A 9726-nucleotide genomic window follows, 5' to 3' on the forward strand; every position below is an offset into this window, starting at 1 on the left:
GTGTTTCTGACAGCTAAGGGTTTCTGACAGTTAAGGGTTTCTGACAGGTAAGTGTTTCTGACAGCTAAGTGTTTCTGACAGCTAAGGGTTTCTGACAGCTAAGGGTTTCTGACAGCTAAGGTTTTCTGACAGCTAAGTGTTTCTGACAGCTAAGTGTTTCTGACAGCTAAGGGTTTCTGACAGCTAAGTGTTTCTGACAGCTAAGTGTTTCTGACAGCTGAGTGTTTCTGACAGCTAAGGGTTTCTGACAGCTAAGTTTTTCTGACAGCTAATTGTTTCTGACAGCAAAGTGTTTCTGACAGCTAAGTGTTTCTGACAGCTAAGTGTTTCTGACAGCTAAGGGTTTCTGACAGCTAAGTGTTTCTGACAGCTAAGTGTTTCTGACAGCTAAGGGTTTCAGACAGCTAAGTGTTTCTGACAGCTGAGGAACTGTTACATTTCTTTCTTCCTGTCCTTGTTATCTCAGACTAGGGCCCTGACAGGCATTACCTATCTGATCAGTCTTTTGAATTAATGTGTGGAGTGATCTCCACACACACACACACACACACACACACACACACACACACACACACACACACACACACACACACACACACACACACACACACACAACAAACACACACACACACAAACACAATAACACACAACAAAGCACACACACACACACACATAAGACACACAGACAGACAGACAGACAGACAGACAGACAGACAGACAGACAGACAGACAGACAGACAGACAGACAGACAGACAGACAGACAGACAGACAGACAGACAGACAGACAGACAGACAGACTCATAACTTTATTGTCCAGGGAAGCAGATGGACAAATAATGTTTATTTTCATGAGGACACCTGCAGTGTCTGTTAGTTGCCACTATAAACAACCTTTATTGAATTGAAATGGAAAAGCCTGAATGAATCACATGGAGACATCACCTGTGAACTTGCTAATGTAATATTTGATCACCAGGGTACTGATGCTGCATGGACCCTCCTGACTCTGTTCTACAACTTCTATACAGCAAGTCAATGATGTGTAAATCACAACCACAACATTCAACACACTAACAACCCAGTCCTATAACAACATCCCTGCTATTACTGTACACTGTCAATTAAACAGTACAGTCACACTAACAACCCAGTCCTATAACAACATCCCTGTTATTACTGTACACTGTCAATTAAACAGCACAGTCAACAAATTAACAACCCAGTCCTACAACAACATCCCTGTTATTACTGTACACTGTCAATTAAACAGTACAGTCAACAAATTAACAACCCAGTCCTACAACATCCCTGTTATTACTGTACACTGTCAATTAAACAGTACAGTCACACTAACAACCCAGTCCTATAACAACATCCCTGTTATTACTGTACACTGTCAATTAAACAGCACAGTCAACAAATTAACAACCCAGTCCTACAACAACATCCCTGTTTTACTGTACACTGTCAATTAAACAGTACAGTCAACAAATTAACAACCCAGTCCTACAACATCCCTGTTATTACTGTACACTGTCAATTAAACAGTACAGTCACACTAACAACCCAGTCCTATAACAACATCCCTGTTATTACTGTACACTGTCAATTAAACAGCACAGTCACACTAACAACCCAGTCCTACAACATCCCTGTTATTACTGTACACTGTCAATTAAACAGCACAGTCAACAAATTAACAACCCAGTCCTACAACAACATCCCTGTTATTACTGTACACTGTCAATTAAACAGCACAGTCAATACACTAACAACCCAGTCCTACAACATCCCTGTTATTACTGTACACTGTCAATTAAACAGCACAGTCAACACACTAACAACCCAGTGCCTATTACACTGTCAATTAAACAGCACAGTCAATACACTAACAACCCAGTCCTACAACATCCCTGTTATTACTGTACACTGTCAATTAAACAGCACAGTCAACACACTAACAACCCAGTCCTATAATCCCTGTTATTACTGTACACTGTCAATTAAACAGCACAGTCAATACACTAACAACCCAGTCCTACAACATCCCTGTTATTACTGTACACTGTCAATTAAACAGCACAGTCAACACACTAACAACCCAGTCCTATAACAACATCCCTGTTATTACTGTACACTGTCAATTAAACAGCACAGTCAACACACTAACAACCCAGTCCTATAACAACATCCCTACAACAACACACACACACACACACACACACACACACACACACACACACACACACACACACACACACACACACACACACACACACACACACACACACACACAACAAGGATAGAGTGACACAGTGCGGAGTTTATAGACACACAGAGCCTGCAATAGCATTACCATAATCTCTAGGCTGTGCCGAGGTCAACGATTTGCCCCGCTTGACCGTAGCTCGCTCGGTCTAAGCGCAGCGACCGTGAAAAAAAGTAGGCCCATAATGAAGCCTGGACCTAAATTTCAAGTGCTTTTGGGTGACAGCGAGAGAACCGTTAGGGGTTGAAGCACAATTCGACCTTAAGAACGTTCCTGAGGTCCTCCCGATCTGTGCAAGCCTAACCTTGACCGTGTGGCATTAACCCTTAACAGTGAAAGCAGGGTTTTTTCATCTCAAAGATTACAATGACATCTCTCCCCATAGGAATACATTGCCTGCTCCCCTAAATTCAACCTGAAGCCTATGTGGTTTAGGAATGCCTTATTAACCTCTCTAGGGTAGGGGGCAGTATTTGCACGGCCGGATAAAAAACGTACCCGATTTAATCTGGTTATTACTACTGCCCAAAAACTAGAATATGCATATAATTGTTTGATTTGGATAGAAAACACCCTAAAGTTTCTAAAACTGTTTGAATGGTGTCTGTGAGTATAACAGAACTCATATGGCAGGCCAAAACCTGAGGAGATTCCAAACAGGAAGTGCCCTCTCTGACCATTTCTTGGCCTTCTTCAGCCTCTTTATTGAAAACAGAGGATCTCTGCTGTAACGTGACACTTTCTAAGGCTCCCATAGGCTCTCAGAAGGCGCCAGAACGTTGAATGATGACTCTGCAGTCCATGGCTGAAAAACAGTAGCGCATTTGGATAGTGGTCGATCTGAAAACAATGAGACGGGCGCGCGCGTGCACGTGAAGAGTCCATTTTACATTTTCAGTCTTTGAACGAAAACGACGTCTCCCGGTCGGAATATTATCGCTATTTTACCAGAAAAATCGCATAAAAATTGATTTTAAACAGCGTTTGACATGCTTCGAAGTACGGTAATGAAATATTTTGAAATATTTTTGTCACGATATGCGCCGGCGTGTCACCCTTCGTTACCCTTCGGATAGTGTCTTGAACGCACGAACAAAACGCCGCTATTTGGATATAACTATGGATTATTTGGAACCAAACCAACATTTGTTGTTGAAGTAGAAGTCCTGGGAGTGCATTCTGACGAAGAACAGCAAAGGTAATCCAATTTTTCTTATAATAAATCTGATATTTTGTGAGTACCAAACTTGGTGGGTGTCAAAATAGCTAGCCTGTGATGGCCGGGCTATCTACTCAGAATAATGCAAAATGTGCTTTCACCGAAAAGCTATTTTAAAATCGGACACCACGATTGCATAAAGGAGTTCTGTATCTATAATTCTTAAAATAATTGTTATGTTTTTTGTGAACGTTTATCGTGAGTAATTTAGTAAATTCACCGGAAGTGTTCGGTGGGAATGCTAGTTCTGAACGTCACATGCTAATGTAAAAAGCTGGTTGTTGATATAAATATGAACTTGATTGAACAAAACATGCATGTATGGTATAACATAATGTCCTAGGAGTGTCATCTGATGAAGATCATCAAAGGTTAGTGCTGCATTTAGCTGTGGTTTTGGTTTTTGTGACATTATATGCTAGCTTGAAAAATGGGTGTCTGATTATTTCTGGCTGGATACTCTCCTGACATAATCTAATGTTTTGCTTTCATTGTAAAGCCTTGTTGAAATTGGACAGTGTGGTTAGATAAAGGAGAGTCTTGTCTTTAAAATGGTGTAAAATAGTCATATGTTTGAAAAATGGACGTTTTCAGATTTTCGAGGAATTTGTAATTCGCGCCACGCCCTATCATTGGATATTGGAGCAGTGTTCCGCTAGCGGAACATCTAGATGTAAGAGGTTAAACAGTGATAGATCATCACCAAATTGACATTCTGAAATCAACACCAACGAGCGATGGAGAGGAACCAGAATTACTGCCCGGCCATCCCGAGTTCATCGGGCCAGTCAATTTCGCATTCTTGCAGTATTTTTGAGCATGTCAAATTCGTGATGTTAAATGCCCATTGAAATATATTGCAAATGGACAGCACATTTGCAATAAGATTCAACAGTGAAAAAACATAAAATGGACATGATGAAATCAACACAACAAGCGATGGAGAGGAACCACTATCACTGCCCGGCCATCCCGAGTTCATCGGGCCAGTCAATTTTGCATTTCTGCAGTATTTTTGAGCATGTCAAATTCGTGATGGTAAATGCCCATTGAAACATATTGCAAATGGACAGCCGTGCACCTGGTGATTGGAATGGGTTACCAGGAGCACATTTTTAAAATGGTTTTTAACCTGTTTGGGCTAGGGGGCAGTATTGAGAATTTTGGAAAAAATATGTGCCCATTTTTAACTGCCTCCTACACCAACTCAGAAGCTAGAATATGCATATTATTGTTCAGGTTTGGATAGAAAACACCCTAAAGTTTCTAAAACTGTTTGAATGGTGTCTGTGAGTATAACAGAACTCCTATGGCAGGCAAAAACCTGACAAGGTTTCATGCAGGAAGGGGCCTGTCTGACAAGGAGTCGTGCGTCTTGCATCTGTTTATTGAAGAGTAAGGATCTTAGCTGTAACGTGACAATTCCCAGGGCTCCAATAGGCTCTCAGAACCCGGGAAAAACCTGAACGATGACGAGGCAGCCTCTGGCTGAAACAGATTATTGCCTTATCCAAGTGGCCGATCAGAGGACCATTGAATGAGGCGCGTGCACGACTCGCCCCCGTGGAGAAATTTCATTCGGCTGTTTAGCTTATTGCAGATTCCCGGTCGGAATATTATCGCTTTTCTACGAGATAAATGGCATAAAAATTGGTTTTAAACATCGGTTGACATGCTTCGAAGTACGGTAATGGAATATTTAGACATTTTTTGTCACGCCATGCGCACGACCGTTATTTACCATTCGTATAGTGTCTAGAACGCACGAACGAAACAGAGGATATTTGGATATAACGATGGATTATTTGGGACCAAACCTACATTTGTTATTGAAGTAGAAGTCCTGGGAGTGCATTCTGACGAAGAACAGGAAAGGTAAGAACATTTTTCTTATAGGAAATAGGATTTTGGTGAAGGCTAATCTTGCCGGGTGTCTAAATAGCTAGCCGTGATGGCTGGGCTATGTACTTAGAATATTGCAAAATGTGCTTCATCCGAAAAGCTATTTTAAAATCGGACAAATCGAGTGCATAGAGGAGTAATGTATCTATAATTCTTAAAATAATTGTTATGCTTTTTGTGAACGTTTATCGTGAGTAATTTAGCAAACTGTTAGTAAATTCCCCGGAAGTTTGCGGGGGGTATGCTTTTTCTGAACGTCACATGCTAATGTAAAAAGCTGTTTTTTGATATAAATATGAACTTGATTGAACAGACATGCATGTATTGTATAACATAATGTCCTAGGTGTGTCATCTGATGAAGATCATAAAAGGTTAGTGCTGCATTTAGCTGTGGTTTGGGTTTTTGTGACATTATATGCTAGCTTGAAAAATGGGTGTCTGATTATTTCTGGCTGGGCACTCTCCTGACATAATCTAATGTTTTGCTTTCGTTGTAAAGCCTTTTTGAAATCGGACAGTGTGGTTAGATTAAGGAGAGTCTTGTCTTTAAATAGCTGTAAAATAGTCATATGTTTGAGAAATTGAAGTAATAGTATTTCAAATGATTCAAAAATCGCGCCACTGAATTCAGGTGGCTGTTACGTAGGTGGGACGAATTCGTCCCGCCTTGCCCATAGAGGTTAATGCCTTTAGGGGGGAGCAAGGGGTCTACGGTTGGGTAGGGAGCACCCCCACCCATGCCCATCCAATAGGGGGCGCCCCTGGTCATTTTGGATATTTTTCAAAAAATGGTTAAATAACAAGAGTCCCACTTCTCCCTCATCATACATGACAAATAGACCATCTAGGTTAATTCATGGCTTAACATAGTGCTATATATCATTTGGGCAGTATAAATGCCATTTGGACATAATTCACTGACTTTTGGGTTTTGAAACCAACTTCATATGATCGTACATGGCAAATGGACATAACACCCTGATTTGGCACTTTCAATACTTTCATATTGCATTTGGACATTTCTTAAGGCATTTGGCAAAGGTTCACTGACTTTTGACTTAGACTCTTGACTTCCTATGAAATCATATTGCAAATGGACAAAACATCCTGATTTGGCACTTTCAATACTTTCATATTGCATTTGGACATTTCTTATGGCATTTGGCAATGGTTCACTGACTTTTGACTTCGACATTTGACTTCCTATGATATCATGTTGCAAATGGACAAATCATATGGACAAGTAAAAAAATATGACAATAAAATACAACAAAAGTATGTTCATACAGTTCTTATACATGTATAATTGACAAAAAAAAATCCAAATTTGACACTTGGGTCTTGACTTGATGTGCATTTGCAATATAAAAATTTACCGTTGAGCGCGCTCACCATCTATTGGATTTTTTTCTGTGTGACACTTGGCATTTGCCATATGGCATTTGCAATATGTTTTAAATGAAACAGCGTCCATTTTAGTGGTATTGTACATCGTGTATATGTTTCGTACGGTGCCGATAAGATCCCATTCATTTTTGTCAATTTCAGGGGGGTATTCCCTTACATACCATCCCTAGGAGGGGTGGGTCACTTGAGTGGGTTGAGTCACTGACGTGGTCTCCCTGTCTGGGTTGTGCCGTGGCGGAGATCTTTGTGGGCTATACTCGGCCTTGTCTCAGGATGGTAAATTGGTGGTGGAAGATATCCCTCTAGTGGTGTGGGGGGCTGTGCTTTGGCAAAGTGGGTGGGGTAATATCCTGCCTGTTTGGCCCTGTCCAGGGGTATCATCGGATGGGGCCACAGTGTCTCCTGACCCCTCCTGTCTCAGCTTCCAGTATTTATGCTGCAGTAGTTTATGTGTCGGGGGTTTAGGGTCAGTCTGTTATATCTGGAGTATTTCTTCTGTCTTATCCGGTGTCCTGTGTGAATTTAGGTATGCTCTCTCTAATTCTCTCTTTCTCTCTTTCTTTCTCTCTCTCTCTTGGGGGACCTGAGCCCTAGGACCATGCCTCAGGAATACCTGGCATGATGACTTCTTGTTGTCCTGTCACGTCCTGACCAATATTTAGGTATTATTTCTATTATATTTGGTCAGGACGTGGCAGAGGTATATTTGTTTTGTATTATGGGGTTTTGTGTGTGGTGTAGTGGGGTGTATTAGTTTGGTATAGGTTCTAGGTTTGTTTTTCTATGTGTAGTTTTGGGTGCTGGACTCTCAATTGGAGGCAGGTGTTTCTAGTTGCCTCTGATTGGGAGTCCCATAAGTAGGTGTGTGTTTGTTTGGTTTTCGGGGGTAGTTGTTTTTGCACTGCGTGTTGTGTGCCTGCAAAACTGTTCCTGTCGTGTATATGGTTTTCCAGTGGATGCGTTACTCCTTTTTTGAATTAAAACATGAGCATCCATATTTCCGCTGCAGTTTGGTCTATTCAACACGGCTCTTTTTGTGACAGAACTACCCACCACCAAAGGACCAAGCAGCGGAGAAGAGGACAGAGGCAAGTGAGGGAGGAATGTTGGAGGCAGCCCCAAGAATTTTTTAGGGGGGGGCACAAGGGCTATTTGGCGGGGCGAGATTACAGCCCCAGGCCAGCTCCCCGTACCCTTGTAGGGCAGACTGGACAGGTCCCGTGCTTTGGGGTTGGGGCTGTGGTGAGGCCTGGGATTTTCAGGCCGGTAGGCAAGGTACCAGCGCCCCGCATGTGCCAGGGCGAAGTAGGCATCGAGCCGGAAGGGGTGATGCCAACCCTGCGCTCAAGACCGCCAGTGCGCCCTTTCGGTCCGGTGTTTCCCGCCAGACGCACTAGCATGGAGGTGCGTGTCTCCAGGCTGGCACATCCTATACCAGCCCCACGCATCAGGAGTCTAGTGTGTCAACCCAGCCTCGCCAGTCAACAGTCACCAGAGCTGCCCGCCAGTCAACAGTCGTCAGTGCTGCCCGCCAGTCAACCATCACCAGAGCTGCCCGCCAGTCAACAGTCGTCAGAGCTGCCCGCCAGTCAACAGTCGTCAGAGCTGCCCGCCAGTCAACAGTCGTCAGAGCTGCCCACCAGTCAACAGTCGTCAGAGCTGCCCGCCAGTCAACAGTCGTCAGAGCTGCCCGCCAGTCAACAGTCGTCAGAGCTGCCCGCCAGTCAACAGTCGTCAGAGAGGTCAGACTGCCCTGAACTGCTGGAGAGGTCAGACTGCCCTGAACTGCCGGAGAGGCCAGACTGCCCTGAACTGCCGGAGTGGCCAGACTGCCCTGAACTGCCAGAGTGGCCAGACTGCCCTGAACTGCCAGAGTGGCCAGACTGCCCTGAACTGCCAGAGTGGCCAGACTGCCCTGAACTGCCAGGGTGGCCAGACTGCCCTGAACTGCCAGGGTGGCCAGACTGCCCTGAACTGCCAGGGTGGCCAGACTGCCCTGAACTGCCAGGGTGGCCAGACTGCCCTGAACTGCCAGGGTGGCCAGACTGCCCTGAACTGCCAGGGTGGCCAGACTGCCCTGAACTGCCAGGGTGGCCAGACTGCCCTGAACTGCCAGGGTGGCCAGACTGCCCTGAACTGCCAGGGTGGCCAGACTGCCCTGAACTGCCAGGGTGGCCAGACTGCCCGGTTCTGCCAGAGGTGCCCGCCTGCCCGGCCCAGCCAGGGTGCCCCTCCTGTCCTCCGGCCCAGCCCGAGTGGCCCTCCTGTCCCCCGGCCCAGCCCGAGGGGCCCTCCTGTCCCCCGGCCCAGCCCGAGGGGCCCTCCTGTCCCCCGGCCCAGCCCGAGGGGCCCTCCTGTCCCCCGGCCCAGCCCGAGGGGCCCTCCTGTCCCCCGGCCCAGCCCGAGGGGTCCGTCTGCCTGGCGCAGCTATCGGCTCCACCGAAGTGGGCGACGCCGAGGGTGGAGCAGGGTCCACGTCCTGCACCGGAGCCACCTCCAGGATAGGTGGGTTGGGGAGGGAGGGTGTAGCACAGTGCCGTCGTTGACGGCAGCCACCCTCCCTTCCCTCCCTTATTGTTTAGGGGGTATTGCTTTTTGGTTTTGTTGGGGTAATGGGGATTTTTTGTGTTTTCTTTTAAGGTGCATTCCGGGGTCTGCACCTTTAGGGGGGGGGGGTAATGTCACGTCCTGACCAATATTTAGGTATTATTTCTATTATATTTGGTCAGGACGTGGCAGAGGTATATTTGTTTTGTATTATGGGGTTTTGTGTGTGGTGTAGTGGGGTGTATTAGTTTGGTATAGGTTCTAGGTTTGTTTTTCTATGTGTAGTTTTGGGTGCTGGACTCTCAATTGGAGGCAGGTGTTTCTAGTTGCCTCTGATTGGGAGTCCCATAAGTAGGTGTGTGTTTGTTTGGTTTTCGGG

The sequence above is a fragment of the Salmo salar genome, chromosome 04, assembly GCF_965601325.2.
Source record: "Salmo salar chromosome 04, fSalSal1, whole genome shotgun sequence".
In the NCBI taxonomy this organism is placed as follows: domain Eukaryota; kingdom Metazoa; phylum Chordata; class Actinopteri; order Salmoniformes; family Salmonidae; genus Salmo; species Salmo salar.